The 18369-nt window shown below is 51.2% G+C and overlaps 1 protein-coding gene across 1 annotated transcript in view; it reads left to right on the top strand.

The window, feature by feature from the left end:
- The first annotated feature begins 17667 nt into the window (after nucleotides 1-17667).
- Nucleotides 17668-18369, top strand: part of trappc9 (trafficking protein particle complex 9) — a 1005291-nt gene continuing 1004589 nt past the window's right edge. Inside the window, 1 exon segment of the mRNA XM_038809220.1 lies at nucleotides 17668-17923. The gene's annotated coding sequence lies outside the window, so the exon portion shown is untranslated.

Genomic DNA, 18369 nt, shown 5'->3' on the forward strand with positions numbered 1-18369 from the left:
GTCATATCATTCAAGTCCTTTTGTATTATGTTGACAAGCAGACGATGGTCGGTCTCGACAGTAAACTGGGGAAGTCCATAAACATAGTCATGGAACTTCACGACACTGGTCAGAAGGCCGAGGCACTCCTTCTCTATTTGCGCGTAGCGCTGTTCTGTGGGGGGTCATTGCCCGTGACGCATACGCAACGGGGGCCCATGACGAGGCCTCATCACACTGAAGTAGCACGGCTCCAATGCCAGACTGAATGGCGTCCGTAGAGATTTTAGTTTCCTTTGCCGGATCAAAAAAGGCCAGAACTGGGGCCGTGGATAGCTTGGCCTTCAGTTCCCTCCACTCGAGCTCGTGGGCAGGGGGCCACTGGAAGTCCATTGTCTTCCGGACCAGGTTCCTGAGAGCCGTGGTATGCGAGGCGAGGTTGGGAATGGACTTTCCTAGGAAATTTACCATTCCCAAAAACCGGAGGACCGCTTTCTTGTCCTCAGGCGATTTCATGGAAGTGATAGCAGCAATTTTGTCCTCATCCGGCCGCACACCCAAATGGGAAATGTGGTCACCCAGGAATTTGATGTCTGACTGGCCGAGAGAGCATTTAGCTATATTGAGGTGGAGGCCATGCTTGTGTATGCGTTTGAAGACACGCTTGAGGCGACTGATGTGCTCCTGCGGGGTGGTGGACCAGATTATTATGTCATCGATGAAGATGCGGATGCCTTCGATTCCCTCCATCATCTGTTCCATTATTCTGTGAAATACCTTGGACGCCGAGATGATCCCAAATGGCATGAGGTTGTAGCAGTACGTGCCATAGGGGGTATTGAATGTGCACAGCTTTCTGCTAGATTCATCCAGCTGGATTTGCCAGAAGCCTTTTTAGGCGTCGAGTTTTGTGAAGAGTTTGGCGTGGGCCATTTCACACATGAGTTCCTCACGCTTGGGAATCGGGTAGTGCTCCCTCATGATATTTCGATTAAGATCCTTAGGATCTATGCAAATCCTTAGCTCACCGGACGGTTTCTTCACACAGACCATGGAACTCACCCAGTCGGTCGGTTCTATGACCCTGGAGATGACCCCTTGGTCCTGGAGGTCTTGGAGCTGTTGCTTGAGGCGGTCCTTAAAGAGCGCTGGGACCCTGCGAGGTGCGTGTACCACAGGCGTGGCGTTTGGGTTGAGTAGAATCTTGTATGTATACGGGAACGTGCCCATGCCCTCGAAGACATTGTGGCACTGTTGGATGATGGAGTCGAGTTGTGCCCTGAAGTCAGTGTCAGGAGAGGCAGGCACGTCGATGGGAGAGAGCGTGAACCCTCTGCACCAAGTTCAGCAGCTTACATGCCTGCGCACCAAGCAAGGAGGCTTTCGAGGAGGCAACGATCTCGAAGGATAGCACAGCTGTGTGCGCGCGATGTGTCACCTCGAGTTGGCAGGAGCCACTGGCAGCAATGGCATTACTGTTGTAATCAAGCAGTTGGCATGCAGATGGCAGGATGGGCACGAAGGCTGCGAAGCTCAGACCACGCAATGAGATTGGCGGAGGCACCGGTGTTCAGGCGGAACCTTACTCGGGACCGGTTGACCATAAGGGTGGCACACCACTCATCATCTGGATCAATGCTGTGTATCGGAATGGGCTTGGTGCTGCGCTTTAGAGACATCCTGTGCTTTGTTATGATGCTAACTTGAAAAGGGGCTTGCAGGTCATCGCTGTCAAAGTTGGAGGACAGGTCTGGGACATGCTCGTTGATTGTGGGCTGAATAGCCCGGACATCCCTGCGAGGCTGGCTGGATCATCGGAAACTAGCTCGCTGAGTCAACCTGCATAAGGCAGCATAGAGGCCAAGTTTGCCACACTGCAAACATCGTCGGGACTTAGCAGGACATTGCCGCTTTAAGTGGGCGGAGCCACAGTTGCCGCACGCCGTTGCGACAGTGTGTTCGTTACGCCACCGCGCATGCACGGTGCGATCCAGCGTGGTGCGCGCCTGCGCAGTACGTTCTTCGACGTTGCCACGTTCGTTGCGTCCAAGCGTGGGAGCCCACGAAAAGCGCGCTAAATGGCCGCCTTCATCCAGGCTTAGGCCCTGGAGCGATTTGATGACCTGGACCCATTCTGCCTCGTGGGGAGCTTGCCGCACCGTTTCAGCGGCCTGGATGCGGGAATATCGCGTGGAAGCGACTCGTGGAACACGCAGGTCTCAATAGCATTTGACAGGGTAAGCTGCTTGACCTTGAGAAGCTGCTGGCAAAGGGGCTCCGAGGGTACACCGAAAACTATCTGGTCGCGTATCATGGAGTCAGAGGTGGACCCGTAGTTGCAGGACTGCGCAAGGACGCGGAGGTGGATGATAAAGGACTGGAAAGGTTCGTCCTTACCCTGTACTCGCTGCTGAAAGATGTAGCACTCGAAACTCTCGTTCACCTCGACCTCGCAATGGCTGTCGAACTTTAGGAGGACCGTCTTGAACTTCGATTTATCTTCACCATCGGTGAAGGTGAGCGAGTTAAAGATGTGGAGAGCATGGTCCCCGGCTGTGGAGAGGAAGAGAGCAATCTTTCATGCGTCTGAGGCGCTTCCAGGTCCATGACCTCGAGGAATAGCTGGAAATGTTGTTTAACAATCTTCCAGTTGGAGCCCAGGTTGCCGGTAATGCGGAGGGGCGGCGCAGGCGAACGCTGTCCATGTTGCAGGATGGCTGAAGACTGGTGGAAGGCTGATCACTGTAAGGTAGGTCTCTGATGCGCGATCAATAAGTACAGAAACGAAGGAGTAGTCCGAATCAAAGGCTTTAATCTACAAGAAGTGTGCCCAGCAGCTTGAGTACAGAAAGAACGATGGCTGCTGGGAAACATGGGTTCTTATACTCCACCTCATGGGTGGAGCTCCCTTCACCTCGACCAATGGGAAAGCAACACTTGGGCCAACGGGCAGCGAGCCTCCTCCACCAATAGCAGCTCACACTCCCAGGTGCCGTAGTACCTCTAGTCATACTACCACATTCACCCCTTGTTGAGAAAGGAACCGGGGGGGGGTGCTTGTTGAGGGGGGGGGGGGGGCGTCCAGTGCGGATGGTACAAGATACTGGTAGTATGTCTAGTGATATGGGATTATACCTCTCCAACGGCGGCTGCCCACTGGCCCGTAACTATATACAGAGATGTGTTATCACACGGTAATTATTTACAGAGTCGGAAAAAAAGGGTCCATTGAAAGTTCATATCGACTCGATCAGCCGATCGGGGGCCTTGGACTTCCTCTGTGACCTGCGGAGCTTCGTCAGAGATGTTGGAGATGCGGGCATCCATTACTCCGGGAGCGATGATCCGATCCTCGAGGAGGCTTCCACAACCCGAGATGGGGCTGGTGAGGGCCGGGCCGTGGGGGGGGGAGGGGGCGTCTAGTCCTCTCGGCGGCGCGGGTGAGGGGATTGGCGGGCCAGGGAAGGGAGTGCCTGCGGGATGCAGTTGAGGCTGGAGGGGGATGGGTGGGGTTGGTGCCAGGGACAATGGCGGGGATCCTGTGGGTGCCAGGTCCCGTAGGGAGACGGTGTCCTGTCAGCCGTCGGGGTACTCCACATACGCGTATTGCGGGTTAGCGTGGAGCAGCTGGACCCTCTCGACCAACGGGTCCGATTTGTTTGCCTGCACGTGTTTCCGGAGCAGAATGGGTCCGGGGGCAGCCAGCCAGGTCGGGAGCGGGGCCCCTGAGGAAGACTTCCTGGGGAAGACAAGAAGGCGTTCATGAGGCGTTTGATTGGTAGATGTGCAAAGTAGCGACCGGATGGAGTGGAGGGCGTCCGGGAGGACCTCCTACCAGCGGGAGACCGGGAGATTTCTGGACCGTATGGCCAGCAGGACGGTCTTCCAGACCGTACCGTTCTCCCTCTTGACTTGTCCGTTACCCCGGGGGTTGTAACTGGTCGTCCTGCTTGAGGCAATGCCCTTGCTGAGCAGGAATTGACGCAGTTCGTCGCTCATAAAGGAGGACCCCCTATCGCTGTGTATGTAAGTGGGGAATCGGAACAGGGAGAAAATGCTGTGGAGGGCTTTTATGATGGTGGGTGTGGTCATGTCAGGGCAGGGGATGGTGAACGGGAAACTGGAGTACTCGTCAATCACGTTGAGGAAGTACGTGTTGCGGTTGGTAGAGGGGAGGGGACCTTTGAAGTCCATGCTGAGGCGTTCAAAGGGAAGGGAAGCCTTTATCAGATGCACTTTTTCGGGGCGGTAGAAGTGTGGCTTGCACTCCGCGCAGATGTGTCAGTTCCTAGTGACTGTCCTGACCTCCTCGATGGAGTAGGACAGGTTGCGGGTCTTTACAAAATGAAAGAAGCGGGTGACCCCCGGGTGGCAGAGGTCCACGTGGAGGGCTCGGAGGCGATCCACTTGTGCGTTGGCACAGGTGCCACGGGACAGGGCATCGGGAGGCTCGTTCAGCTTCCCAGGACGATACAAGATGTCATAGTTGTAGGTGGATAACTCGATCCTCCTTCGCAAGATCTTGTCATTTTTTATCTTGCCCCTCTGTGCATTGTCAAACATGAAAGCCATGGACCATTGGCCTGTGAGGAGGGTGAACCTCCTGCCGGCCAGATAATGCCTCCAATGTCGCACAGCTTCTACTATGGCCTGTGCCTCCTTCTCGACCGAGGAGTGGCGGATTTCGGAAGGATGGAGGGTACGGGAGAAGAAGGCCACGGGTCTGCCCGCTTGGTTGAGGATGGCTGCCAGAGCTACGTCGGATGCGTCGCTCTCGACCTGGAATGGGAGGGACTCGTCGATAGCGCGCATCGTGACCTTTGCGATATCCGCTTTGATGCGGCTGAAGGCCTGCCTCCGTCGACAGGGTGAACGTGGCTGTTTGGATGAAGGAACGGGCTTTGTCGGCGTAGTTGGGGACCCACTGGGCGTAATATGAGAAGAAGCCGAGGCAGCGCTTCAGGGCCTGGGGGCAGCGGGGGAGGGGGAGGTCCATCAGGGGGCGCATGCGTTCCGGGTCGGGGCCTATCACTCCATTTCGCATGGCTGCTGGGAAACATGGGTTCTTATACTCCGCCTCGTGGACATAGATACCTTCATCTTGACCAATGGGAAAGCAACACTTGGGCCAATGGGCAGCGAGCCTTCTCCACCAATAGCAGCTCACACTCCCAGGTACTGTAGTACCTCTAGTCATACTACCACAGTCTCAGAAGTTCTAACATCCCTCAACTACTGGTACCATGATGTGTTGGGCACTGTGGATTCGTGAAGCAGACATATGCCACCAACACTGAAGATGGTTCAACACTATTTTATTAACTCTTATAAAATACTAGACATACTATAACTGTGGGTTTACACAATGCTAGATTAATTAGAGACCTGTGCCTGTCCGAACCAGTTGAATCACTCAGCACGTTGTGGTGAATTATAAACACTAATAATCCACACTGTATTTACAACATGTGTTGAGCCTGTACCTTGTACTAGATCATGTGTAGTTGTGCGGCTCTACCCATAGGGGGAGATGAGGAGCTTGTACTGGGCTCCACCCTTGGCTCCGCCCATGGATCCGCCCATGGCTCCTCCCCCTAACCGGAAGTATAAAGGTTGCTGTTGTGAGCCTGCCTGCCAGTTCATCTAGTGTTCATCTTGACACAGGCAGGCTCTGTTGTAAGACGATTAAAACCACTGTTCGCTTCTAACCATGTGTCGCGTGAATTGATGGTCTGATCAATTTAATCGTCTTAAGAAACAGTAAGGAATGACCATGGAATCAGCCCTCAAACCTGATCGACTGGAACTCGACCCACAGGATGCAGAGGCGAAATAAATCTTTTCACACTGGCTCCGATGTTTTAAGGCCTACCTGGCTGAAGCAAGCACTACAGAAACTACAGAGGAGCATAAACTCAGCCTACTGCACGCAAGGTTGAGCCATCGTATATCTACTCAACTTAATTGTACCGGCTCATATACAGAGGCCCTGGCCCTACTCGACAGAATGTACGTGAGGCCCGTCAATGAGGTCTACACGCGCCACGTTTTTACTACTCACCGCCAGCGCCCCACAGAATCGCTAGAAGACTTCCTAAGAGACTTAAAAACCTTATCCCGGGACTGTAATCACAAGCTGTAAATGCTGCAGAACATAGGGAACTCGCTGTCTGCGATGTATTTGTTGCAGGCCTCAGATCCAATTACGCGCGCCAGCGGTTGCTTGAGAAGGGGGCCCAAAACTTAGAAGACACTGTAGAACTCGCCACTACTATGGAGGTCTCGTTCCGCAGCCTCACCTCGTTCCCCGCGGACTCAGCGACCCCGTCATGGGCCCCCGACCAGCGACTACCCCAGGCCTGCACTGCGCGGCCACCCAGCCACTATGCTACTCCAGCCTGCCACTTTTGTGGCCAGCCCCAGCACCCGCGGCAGTTCTGCTCGGCCTGCAATGCGACCTGCAGCAGATGCGGTCGCAAAGGACACTATGCCAGAGTATGTCTGGCGAAGAAAGCTCCAGCCTCAAACCCTCCCGCAGCCCAGAGCACTCGCTCCCTGAATTCGCAGGCCGGCAGGCCCTGTAACGCTGCGGCCTGTACTCTGACTCCGCTCCCAACCGCCACGTGCGAACCATGGGGGCCGCCATCTTGGCAACCCCCCACCACACGGCCGGCCACGTGCGACTCATGGGGGCCGCCATCTTGGACACCATCTTCCTTGCCGCGCACCACGCGCGATCCACGGGGGCGGCCATCTTGGGCTCCACCCTCTCCAAACTCAGCAACCCAGATCGAAGACTGCGACCTCAGCGGGCATTCATCACGGGGCCACTCCAGCACAGCTGATCGAGCCGCCGACTACCCACAACTCAGCGTGGTCACGTTGGACCAGTCGCGTCCGAAACACCTCCGCAACTCCATGATGACCATTAAAATCAACTGGTACAGTACACCGTGCCTCTTCGACTCTGGGAGCACCAAGAGCTTTGTACACCCAGATCAGGTAAGACGCTGTTCGCTCCCTGTTTTTCCTGCACGGCAAACTATCTCCCTCGCTTCGGGCTCCCACTCTGTTCACCTCCAAGGGCGCACTGTCACAACCCTAACGATCCAAGGCGCTAACTCTAATTTTCAACTATACGTCCTGCCTGAACTCTGCGCCCCACTCTTACTGGGACTCGACTTCCAGTGTAACCTCAAAAGTCTCACCCTCAGCTTCGGCGGACCCCTACCCCCACTCACCATCTGCAGCCTAGCCACGCTGAGAATCTCACCCCCTCCACTCTTTGCCAATCTCACTCTGGACTGTAAACACATAGCCACTCGCAGAAGGTGGTACAGCCTGCAGGACAGGGTGTTTATCAGAACCGAGGTCCGGAGGCTTCTACATGAGGGGATCATGGAGGCCAGTAACAGGACCTGGAGAACTCAGGTGGTGGTCGTCAAGACCGGGGAAAAATTCCGCATGGTCGTGGACTACAGTCAGACCATTAATTGGTTTACGCTCCTCGATGCGTACCCGCTCCCCGGGATTGCAGACAAGGTGAATCAGATCGCCCAGTATCTTATTTTCTCCACAGTGGATCTGAAGTCTGCATACCACCAGCTCCCAATCTGCCCGGAGGACCGCCACTACATGGCGTTCGAGGTTGATGGCCCAGGTCGGAGCCCAGGACTCCATTTTCCACGACATAGCCGAGGATGGCTAGCCTGGTCGTGCGGAAAACGCATTTCTCCATGTTGTAAATGAGGTTGAGTTTCTGGGCCGTCTGGAGAAATCGATGGCCGCTTCTTCCATTTCCTCCGGGTTCCCTTTGGCATCACGAACGGGGTCTCCGTGTTCCAACGAGCAATGGACCGAATGGTGGACCAGTACGGGCTGCGGGCCAAGTTTCCGTACTTGGATAACGTCACCATCTGCGGCTATGACCATCAGGACCACGATGCTAACCTCCATCGATTTCTCCAGACGGCCCAGAAACTCAACCTCATTTACAATATGGAGAAATGCGTTTTCTGCACGACCAGGCTAGCCATCCTCGGCTATGTCGTGGAAAATGGAGTCCTGGGCCCCGACCCGGACCGTATCTTAGAACTCCCTCTCCCTCATTGTCCCAGGGCCCTCAAACGGTGCCTGGGATTCTTTTCATGCTATGCCCAATGGGTCCCTCAATATGCGGACAAAGCCCGCCCACTATTTAAGGCCACACTTTTCCCCCTGTCAGCTGAGGCTCGCCAGGCCTTCAACTGCATCAAGGAGGACATCGCCAAAGCAGCCATGTGGGTGGTGGATGAATCTGTCCCTTTTCAGGTTGAGAGCGATGCCTCAGAGGTCGCTCTTGCAGCCACATTGAATCAGGCAGGGAGACCAGTCGCATTTTTCTCCCGAACCCTCTCCGCTTCAGAACTTCGACACTCCTCGGTCGAAAAGGAAGCACAAGACATTGTGGAGGCTGTACGTCACTGGAGGCACTACCTCACAGATAGAAGGTTCACCCTCATCACCGACCAAAGATCAGTTGCCTTCATGTTTGACAACTCGCAAAGGGGCAAAATTAAAAATGATAAAATCCTGAGGTGGAGGATCGAACACTCCACCTACAAATACAATATCATGTATCGACCGGGGAAGCTCAACGAGCCCCCAGATGCCCGTCCCGCAGAACGTGCGCCAGCACGCAGAGCGGCCGCCTGAAAGCCATCCACAATGACCTCTGCCACCCGGGGGTCACCCGGCTCGCCCACTATGTCAAAGCCCGAAATCTACCTTTCTCCACTGAGTAGGTAAAAGCTATCACCAGGGATTGCCCGATCTGTGCGGAGTGCAAACTGCACTTCTATAGACCAGACAGGACCCACCTGGTCAAGGCTTCTCGGCCCTTTGAACGCCTCGCCATCGATTTCAAAGGGCCACTTCCCTCGATTAATCGGAATGTGTACTTCCTGAATGTCATCAACGAGTTCTCCCGCTTCCCTTTTGCTATCCCGTGCCCCGATATGACCTCCCACACAGTCATTAGGGCACTGCATAGTATCTTCACCCTGTTTGGTTTCCCCAGCTACGTACACAGCAACCGGGGTTCGTCCTTCATGAGCGACGAGCTGCGTCAGTACCTGCTCGACAAGGGCATCGCCTCGAGCAGAACCACCAGCTATAACCCAGGTGGAGAGGGAGAATGCGACGGTCTGGAAGACCGTCCTACTGACCCTCTGGTCCAGGAATCTCCCGGTTTCCCATTGGCAGGAAGTCCTCCTCGACGTGCCCCACGCTATTAGGTCCCTCCTATGTACCGCCACCAATCAGACTGGATTCTATCCTCTTGCTGATTGTCAATGGGATTTCCCATTGTAACCACCCTTCACCGCCTTGAAACCTGCTTGCAAGGCTGTGCTGCCGGCTGCAAAATTGAATTGCAACAACTGGAGAATTCTGGCCCAAACCTCAAGGCTTGGGCCTAAATACCACCTATTATAATAATCTTTATTACTTCACAAGTACATCCTGTTCTTCATTGCAGACCCCCACTGTTTCCGTTGCTTATGCTGATACAGATTAGCTTTTTTAACCATCAGGCTTTGCTGGTGTCTTCACTTTGCTGGTGTCTTTATGAATACCCATAAGGCCACAAACCGGTGGCACTTTAATACAGCCTGTGAAGCAAAGATGTCCTGTTGGTGTGGAAGGGTACCTGAGAGATTATGTGGAAGCTTGAATGCACGTGGTTGTCCAGGACAGAGAAATACTGAAGGGAGAGGTTGAAAACCTGGATATGGATCCTTAGTGAAAGCATCAGAGAGAAAGTGTTGATCGGGAGAAGATGTCAAGTGTGTTCTTCGAGAACGGAGTTTGGCAACCCTCATGTGAATGCCAGACTTCCAGTGAGACTAGTTGGCTCACAGTGTAACGAACATCTGGGGGGATTTGGACCACACACGACCCATCCCGTTGGGAACTCGGCCGGTCGGGGGCGGAGCATCGGGGGACAGGCCTCCGGCAATGCTCTGAGGCCGTTGATACGTGGCACAGCGTACCCCTCAACTACGCCGCTTTGGAGGGGGCGGAGCTTCGCGAAACTGGCGCCGCCCCCGTTTTGTCAGGAACTCGATTTTGGCGTCGGCGACTGGAGAATCCAGGCTGTTTTGTTATGCTCTTGACGTAGGATAAGCTGCTTCCTTGATATGTACTCTGACAAAGGAAGGTTCTCCTACTTGGATTCGACTCTCCTGTTAATCCTGCTATAGCTACTCAGACTGATGAACCAGTCTGCTACAATCCAGGTGGTGGGTGTGATGTGTTTCAAATCAACCCTGTGTACTCACTAAGAATCTCCACTGGAAAGAGGAAGATCATGCGTGCTGTGTCCTTTTATGTGGGTTGGTATAATGCCCTCCTGTGGCCATGTCACCTGTGTGTGTCGTGAATGCCCATTGGTCGTGTCCTATCTTACTGACCTATTGGTTGACTGTCTGTGTGTTATGATGTCTCTGGTGCTCCCTCTAGTGTCTATCTAGTTTACGTGTATCTACATTAACCCCTTGTGTATTTACAGTGATGCATATCACCACATCCCCCCTTTTATCGTGTTACATATTTTCTGTACAGTGTTAAAGAAAATTGAATAAAAACAAAAACAATTGAACAAGTGATGCTCTGTACAAGTTATAACAGTGATCATTAAACAATAAGTCCAAATCATATGCATGAGTCCAAAATCCATTAATTATTATGGTTGAGTGTCTTTCTTGTTTGGCTGGTGAGGTGGTGATGTTGATGCTGGCATTGCTTTGTAAACGCCGTCAGTGTCCCTGTGCGTAAGGAACCAGAAGTGGTCAAATCACTTTGTTGTCTGATGTGGACTCTTTCTTTCTTTCGATGCTTGTGGAAGCGATGTATGCAATCTGTGTCGTCCTGCAGTGGTGTGTCATTGTACTGAGCTGAGCAGTAACAGTGTCCCTCATGGGCAGAGTTGTACCACGTCGGACCAGTCGTTGTTCCATAGGGGTTGTTTCTGTCGTGCTTGTTGTCGACGTTGTTGCCGCTGGTACGCTTCTTGTTATTGTCTTTGATGTGGTTTTCATAGGTTGTGTTGGATGGTTCTGTTGTTGTGTTTGCTGCGCGCAAGGACCACACTCTGTGGATAATACGAGTCCTTCACACAGTTACTCGTGTCAGCGTGCTTTGTGGCATCTGCTGTTTCCTTGAGTGTGCCTTCACTGAGTTTGCGGAGCTCCCCGTCTGGGGTCATGTCCGGCTGACTTGAATCAGCTTTGGCTTGTGGATGCTCCCCGTCTGGAGCCCTTTCTGGTTTACCTGTATCAGCTGAGGTTTCTTGATGCTACCCGTCCGGAGTCAATGCAGGTTCACTTGAGTCAGCTGAGATTTCTTGATGCTCCCCGTCCGGAGTCATTTCAGGTTCACTTGAGTCAGCTGAGGTTTCTTGATGTTCCCCGTCCGGAGTCAAAACATTCAGGAATGCATTTGCTTGTGGAGAGGCTCGAGCGAATGAGGTTCGAAGTAACGTGGTGTCACCGGAGTCACCAGTAGTCTCACTGTGATTGTTGAGTGCCTCTGTACACACTAGCTGAGGTCTGTCACGTTGCACATCTTCTATGGGAAGTGGGATGCCGTTGTCACTTGTCACACATACAGTGGGTAGAGCCTCAGTGTCTTCTTGTTGTTCACTTGAGCTGGGTAGACTGTCATAGTCTTCTTGCTGTGCCCTTGAGCATGGCAGAATGTCATATTCTTTCTGTTGTTCACGTGAGCGTGGCAGACCTGCATCATCTGGGCAGCACGGTAGCCTTGTGGATAGCACAATTGCTTCACAGCTCCAGGGTCCCAGGTTAGATTCCGGCTTGGGTCACCGTCTGTGTGGAGTCTGCACATCCTCCCCATGTGTGCGTAGGTTTCCTCCGGGTGCTCCGGTTTCCTCCCACAGTCCAAAGATGTGCAGGTTAGGTGGATTGGCCATGATAAATTGCCCTTAGTATCCAAAAATTGCCCTTAGTGTTGGGTGGGGTTACTGGGTTATGATGATAGGGTGGAGGTGTTGACCTTGGGTAGGGTGCTCTTTCCAAGAGCCGGTGCAGACTCGATGGGCCGAATGGCCTTCTTCTGCACTTTAAATTCTATGATGATAATCTGCCGCTGATTGCTCAGAGGAGGTTGCTAGACCCTCATGGTCTTGCTCTTGCAAGGACTGCGCTCTGGAGTCTTGCGTTGCTTCTATCGTGGAGGCAGTCCACGAGCTCGCTGTGGAGGCTTGTGACACTGGAGTCACTTTCTGTGTGGAGACGTGCAGTTGTCTCGTTGTGGAGTCTTTCATCGCTTTCTGTGTGGAGGCTGGGACCCTTCGTGATGCGTGGACCACTCTCTGTGTGGAGTCGGGGACTCTTCGCGGTACGTGGACCACTCTCTGTGTGGCAGCAGGCTGCTCTCTGTGGGCTGGTACCACTCTCTGTCTCTTAGCGCCAGGCCACAGCATAATCCTGCACTCACCAGTCGGGATGTCATATATGCTGGGCTGAAGATTCCCCAATCCGAAGAACTTGTTGTCGGGGTCTTCAATGTACAACACCTCTATTTGCCGTTCAGATTTGGTACTGGGGTAGCCACCTTCCAAAGTGAAATCTTCGTCTGAGTCGTTGTCTTCCAAGACCATATCATCACGTTTTGTGTCGGAGCTGGCATTGGGCTCGCGATGTCCAAAGAAGAATTCAAGGTCTGAGTCATAGTCTTCAAGGACTGTATCATCTCTTTGGGCGGTGCTAACTACTTGTTGCAGGGTTCTGCGGCGGTTACTTTCAGCTACTGGTCGAATTTCAGGCATTGTGCTGTCGTTCCAGGTGAAAGAATCGGGTTTTAAGGCTTTAAATTATTTCCCCGTGTTTTGGGATATTTCCCCTTTAAGTGGCGTGGTCCGGGGCCTTTGACGTCATGACGCGTGTGACGTAGGTCGTAGGAAGCGATTGCGCATGTGCATATCGCTGTTCCTGCACTTGGGGCCTTTTCCGCAATTGCGCATGCACAGCTTCTCACGCATGCGCACACGGACCTTCCCGTTCTGTGCGCTTCTCGCGCAACTGCGCATGTATGGCACCTTTTCCAAGATGGCTGCCAATCAAAACTGCAGATTTCTTCAATGGAAAGCCTACCTTCACCTCGTGGTGAGTCTTGGCGCCTATTTTACTGTTTTTTCTTGTATGTTCCGCGCAGAATTCTTGGAATTTGTCCAGGACTGCCTGGAAATCGCTCTTGTTTTGCCCCTTTGAGTATTTGAAGGTCTGGAAGATTTCAGCTGCTTCTGGACCCGCGATGGTAAGTAGAAGCTTTAATTTCTCTGCATCCGCCACACCATCCAGGTCAGACACTACCAGGTACATCTCGACTCTCTGCCTGAACCAACGCCAGTTTTCACTGAGATTGCCTTGGTACCTTGCTGTGGAACTGGAATCTTGAACATCATCTTGCCTGGCTGCTGTTGCTGGTTGTCACTGTTTGCTGAGTTGTAACTATATGGATTTAAACAGGTCACTCCTGGGTACCATATTTTGTTATGTCCTTGACGTAGCATAAGCTGCATCCTTGATGTGCACTCTGACAAAGGAAGGTTCAGACTTGGAGATAACTTTCACACATTTATTAAACTGTTATCGATTCTCCTACTTGGATTGGACTCTCCTGTTAATCCTGCTAGAGCTACTCAGACTGACGAACCAGTCTGCTACAATCCAGGTGGTGGGTGTGATGTGTTTCAAATCAACCCTGTGTACTCACTGAGAGTCTCCACTGGAAAGAGGAAGATCATGTGTGCTGTGTCCTTTTATAAGGGTTGGTGTAATACCCTCCTGTGGCCGTGTCACCTCTGTGTGTCGTGAATGCCCATTGGTCGTGTCCTATCTTACTGACCTATTGGTTGACTGTCTGTGTGTTATGATGTCTCTGGTGCTCCCTCTAGTGTCTATCTAGTCTACGTGTATTTACATTAACCCTTTGTGTATTTACAGTGATGCATATCACCACACAGCCCATGTTGTTTGGAATGAAGAATGCGTCAGCAACATTACAAAGACTGACCAACAAGGTTATTTCTTGACCAAAGAATTGTGCAGTATTCAGAGACGATCTGATGGTGTTCAGTCAGATTTGGAAGGAGTATTTGGAACATTTAAATGAACTGTTCTATTGATTACAGGAGGTTAGTTTGGTGGTAAACTTGGCTAAAAGTGAATTTGCAAAAGCTTCAGTCATATTCTTAGGCCATACAGTTGGACAGGGTTAGGTGGCCCCATGGAATGTGAAAACAAAAGCTGTTGGGGAGTTCCCGATACTATCAACGAGAAGTTCTGAGATTTGAGGGCATGAGTGGTTTCTACTGAAAACATGTGCCAAATATCAGCAGCATGGTTGCTCCATTGATTGAACCTCTGAAAAAAACAGGAAATTTCATGGGATGTCAGAATGTTATGTGGCATTTGACAATGTGAAAACTGTGTTCACCACTGCACCAGTGTTGACGACATTGAATTATGCCAAGCAATTTATCGTGGCAATTGATGCGAGTAAAGTGGGCATTGGTGCTATACGGTTACAAGAAAACTGTGAGAGGATGTTGGTTATTTTTCTTGGAAACTAAATATTCCTCAACAGAAGTATTCAACCATTGAGAAGGCAACATTGAGTTTGTGATTGGAGTTGCAACATTAAGATGTTAATGTTGCTAAACATTCATTGGAGACAATTGTATATACAGACCATAATCCATTTAAGATTTTGGAGCAGTTTAAGGATCGAAATACAAGACAATTTAGGTGGGGCTTATTGCTGCAACCACTTAACGTGAAAATTATACATGGAGCTGGAAATTGATATATATATTGTATCAAAAGTATCCATTACAGTAATGTTTTTAAAAGCCTGGGTTAGGTTGTGTATGTTTATGTGGCAGTCATATATATAAAAGAACATGATTCTTTCAAGCCAAATTTAAGTGTACAAGGAGAGGCCTAGTGGACTGAAGGGTTATGGAGATCAGGCAGGACAGTGGAGTTGAGGCTATGATGGGATCAGCCATGATCACATTGAAGGTGTTTAGGCTGTGGGCGGCACGGTAGCACAGTGGCTAGCACTGCTGCTTCACAGCACCTGGGTCCCAGGTTCAATTCCCGGCTTGGGTCACTGTCTGTGCGGAGTCTGAACGTTCTCCCCATGTCTGCGTGGGTTTCCTCCAGGTGCTCCGGTTTCCTCCCTCAAGTCCGGAAAGACGTGCTTGTTGGATGCATTGGACATTCTGAATTCTCCCTCAGTGTACCCGAACAGGAGCTGTAGTATGCCGACGAGGGAATTTTCACAGTAACTTCATTGCAGTGTTAATGCAAGCCTATTTGTGACACAAATAAAGATTATTATTTTGTTATGATTTCTGAGGAGTAGATAATTAGAGGCATTCCATTTCAATGTAAATCATAGGATTTGGGTGGAATAAAGATGAGGGGAGTAATGGGGGGAGCAAGGTCTGTAGCTGTCAGTTGTAGTTAGGATTCTGGAAGCTGTGAGCTGAACAACATCTTTTGCAGAAGGCTGTCAGACTCAGCATTAATCTGACAGACAGGAATTTGCAGAATGTTTACTGAAAGGATCTATTTTTCTTCCAGCAGAGTCTCAAAGACCTTTCTATCCAAAGAATGGCAAGTAATCCTATGTTTACTAACTTTATTCAAAGATGGGTTTGACCTGTGATGGCTTTTTCTTGATTGGAAATATAGAAGTTATCAGTTAGAAGTTAAAGTATTTCCTTTATTGTTAAGCATTGTTTAACTGGTTGTTGTAAGTTATATTTTCGTGATGTTAAGGTAGTTTACTGCTATGTTAAGAATTAAGTTTGTTTTAATACACCATAGGCACGATTTAATAGGACAAAAATAGAGTCCCATTTTGGCGTGTTTAGCGGGGTGTTTCTCAGCACCGAGAATGACAGCGCTATTTAGCGGGACTTTGACATTTCTTTCTGGCCTCGTTGAGAAATATCCTACCGAGGACACAATTACCTAATTTCTGGCACTGGAGAGCTGATTTATTTGTGGATTTAAAAACGGTGCCCTGATTTTTCACCCTCCCTCAACCACCGACCGTGGCCTCCGGACCCTCCCCAATTGACCCAACTACACGAGGTCCTTGAGCACCCCCACCCCAACTCTTAAGGGCAAGGAGCCCATGGGCCCAACTTCTGGCATGGGCAATCCAGTTCCTAGGGACCTTGAAACTATCAGCCTGGCACCCTGACAGAGTACCAAGTCCCTGACTGGTCCACCTTTGTGGAAACCAGTGCTAAATGGCACCCTGGCCAGTTCTCCCAGGCAAGGGCGTTAGTTCCCGGGCTCCGGGAGAATACAACAGACATTTATTCTTTGTTTAAAAGTTAATCACCAGTCCTGAGACCCTGTTCATCCACCTCTCGAAACAAAAAATAAAAGTTAGGATCTGCCAGGCTGGGTTCTGCTTTGAGACTTGACTGTCCAGCAGTAACATCAGCTAGGATTGTACAAAAGGATGTTTCCTCTTTGGGACATCCTAGAACTAGGGGGTCACTGTTGAAAAAGGGGTGGCCCCTTCAAGACATGATAATTTTTCTCTGTCTTTGGAACTCTCTTCCTCAAGATGGCAGCAGTCTTTGAATACGTTTAAGGCACAACTCGATAGATTCTTGTAAAACCAGGGGATGAAAGCACGGTGGCGCAGTGGTTTGCACTGCTGTCTCACGGCATCGAGGTCCCAGGTTCGATCACGGCTCTGGGTCACTGATGCCCACGTGGAGTTTGCACATTCTCCCTGTGTTTGCGTGGGTTTCACCCCCACAACCCAAAGATGTGCAGGGGAGGTGGATTGGCCACTCTAAATTGCCCCTTAATTGGAAAAAATGAATTGGGTACTCTTAAATTAAAAACAAAACCCAAGGGACGAAAGGATGTTGGGGTTAGTCAAGAAGGTGAGGTTGAGGTTACATTGAGATCAGCCATGATCTTATTGAATGGTGGTTGAGGCTCGAGGGGCCGAGCAGTCGCACCCCCCCCCCCCCCCCCACATAATGGGGATAGGGATTTAAAGTAATTGTCAGATATAATTGCAAGTAATTGCATAGTTGGCAGAGGGAAAAACCTTCGTTGCATTTAACTAGTCGGGTATGTACTTGGGGGCTAATTCCAGGAGTTCGGAAGTGAGATTGGGCAGCATAGCTCTTGCTGGGCCGGCGCAGATACCATGGGCAGAATGATCTCCTTCGGTGTCATAGATTTCTGATTCCTTGCAGTTAATTTCAAAAATGCCGCTCCCGTTTACCTCCCGTCAACAGGAAAACCCCAGTGACGGACTCTTCCCGGCTAACTGAATGTTTGGACAGGGGTGCCGCGGAGAAAATAAATCCCATCCATCCTTTACAGGTTGAAATTAGTGGACGTCGCGTCCTCGCAATAAAATAACAGGATTAAACTCGCCCAGCCTGAAGGTAAAATTCCGACACACTTTTGTCTGACTACAAGCGTTGTTCCCTGAGTCCCCTTCCCCCTCCCCGAATGAGTGGATGGGAAGCGGATGGGCCGGAGGGGGGTGGGCGGCGGATCGGCGATGACGTCTTCGCTGTCGGTTACACGCGCCGGGGCGGGGACGAGGAGGGAAAACACTAACCGTCATTCCGAGCGCGAGCCTGGCTTGCGTCGTTACGCGCGCGTTTCCCCAGATCTGAAGTGACGGGTGAACGCGCGAGAAAATCGAGCATGAGCCGGCCGAGTCCGAATGTGATGGCATGAGCCCGTCGGCCAATTAAAACCAGGAAAGGACAACGGCTTCCTGAGTGGCCCGGCCGCGCGCCTGCTTGCAGCCTGGCAAACTTCTGACAGCAGTGGGGTGGTTTGTCCATCTCTCGTCGGTTCCACTCAGCTGTCGGAGGAGGGTAAGGTGTCTGTGACCCATTATAAATTGAGACATTTAATTTGGAAAGAGTGGCGGTTTTACCTATGTGAGGCACCTATATTGTTTTTTTGTACGTTACGGAGCCTGCTGAGGTCATGAAGCTGTTCGAAACGTTGTGTGTCAACATTGACGTGGACGGGAGTGTGCGTTCAGAGAGGGACGAATAGCACTCGTGATGTGCTGAAAATCAGACCTAATTATATTTAACTTCTCCTGAAATGTTACCTGTTGTTACATCAGAAAGTGACTGCCCTGGGTCGATTGGTTGAGTCTAGTCGGCGATTGGGCTGCTTCCACCTGAAGCCTTTTGCTGCAGCTCAGGCCTTGTGTGTTTCCCGGTCTCTCTCTGTCACCAAATTTGTTGAATTAGGCTTGCATGTTGAATGCATTTTGCTTATCAGGCGAACATATTAGATTATTCCAAGA

This window comes from Scyliorhinus canicula, chromosome 10 (assembly GCF_902713615.1).
Source record: "Scyliorhinus canicula chromosome 10, sScyCan1.1, whole genome shotgun sequence".
Lineage (NCBI taxonomy): Eukaryota > Metazoa > Chordata > Chondrichthyes > Carcharhiniformes > Scyliorhinidae > Scyliorhinus > Scyliorhinus canicula.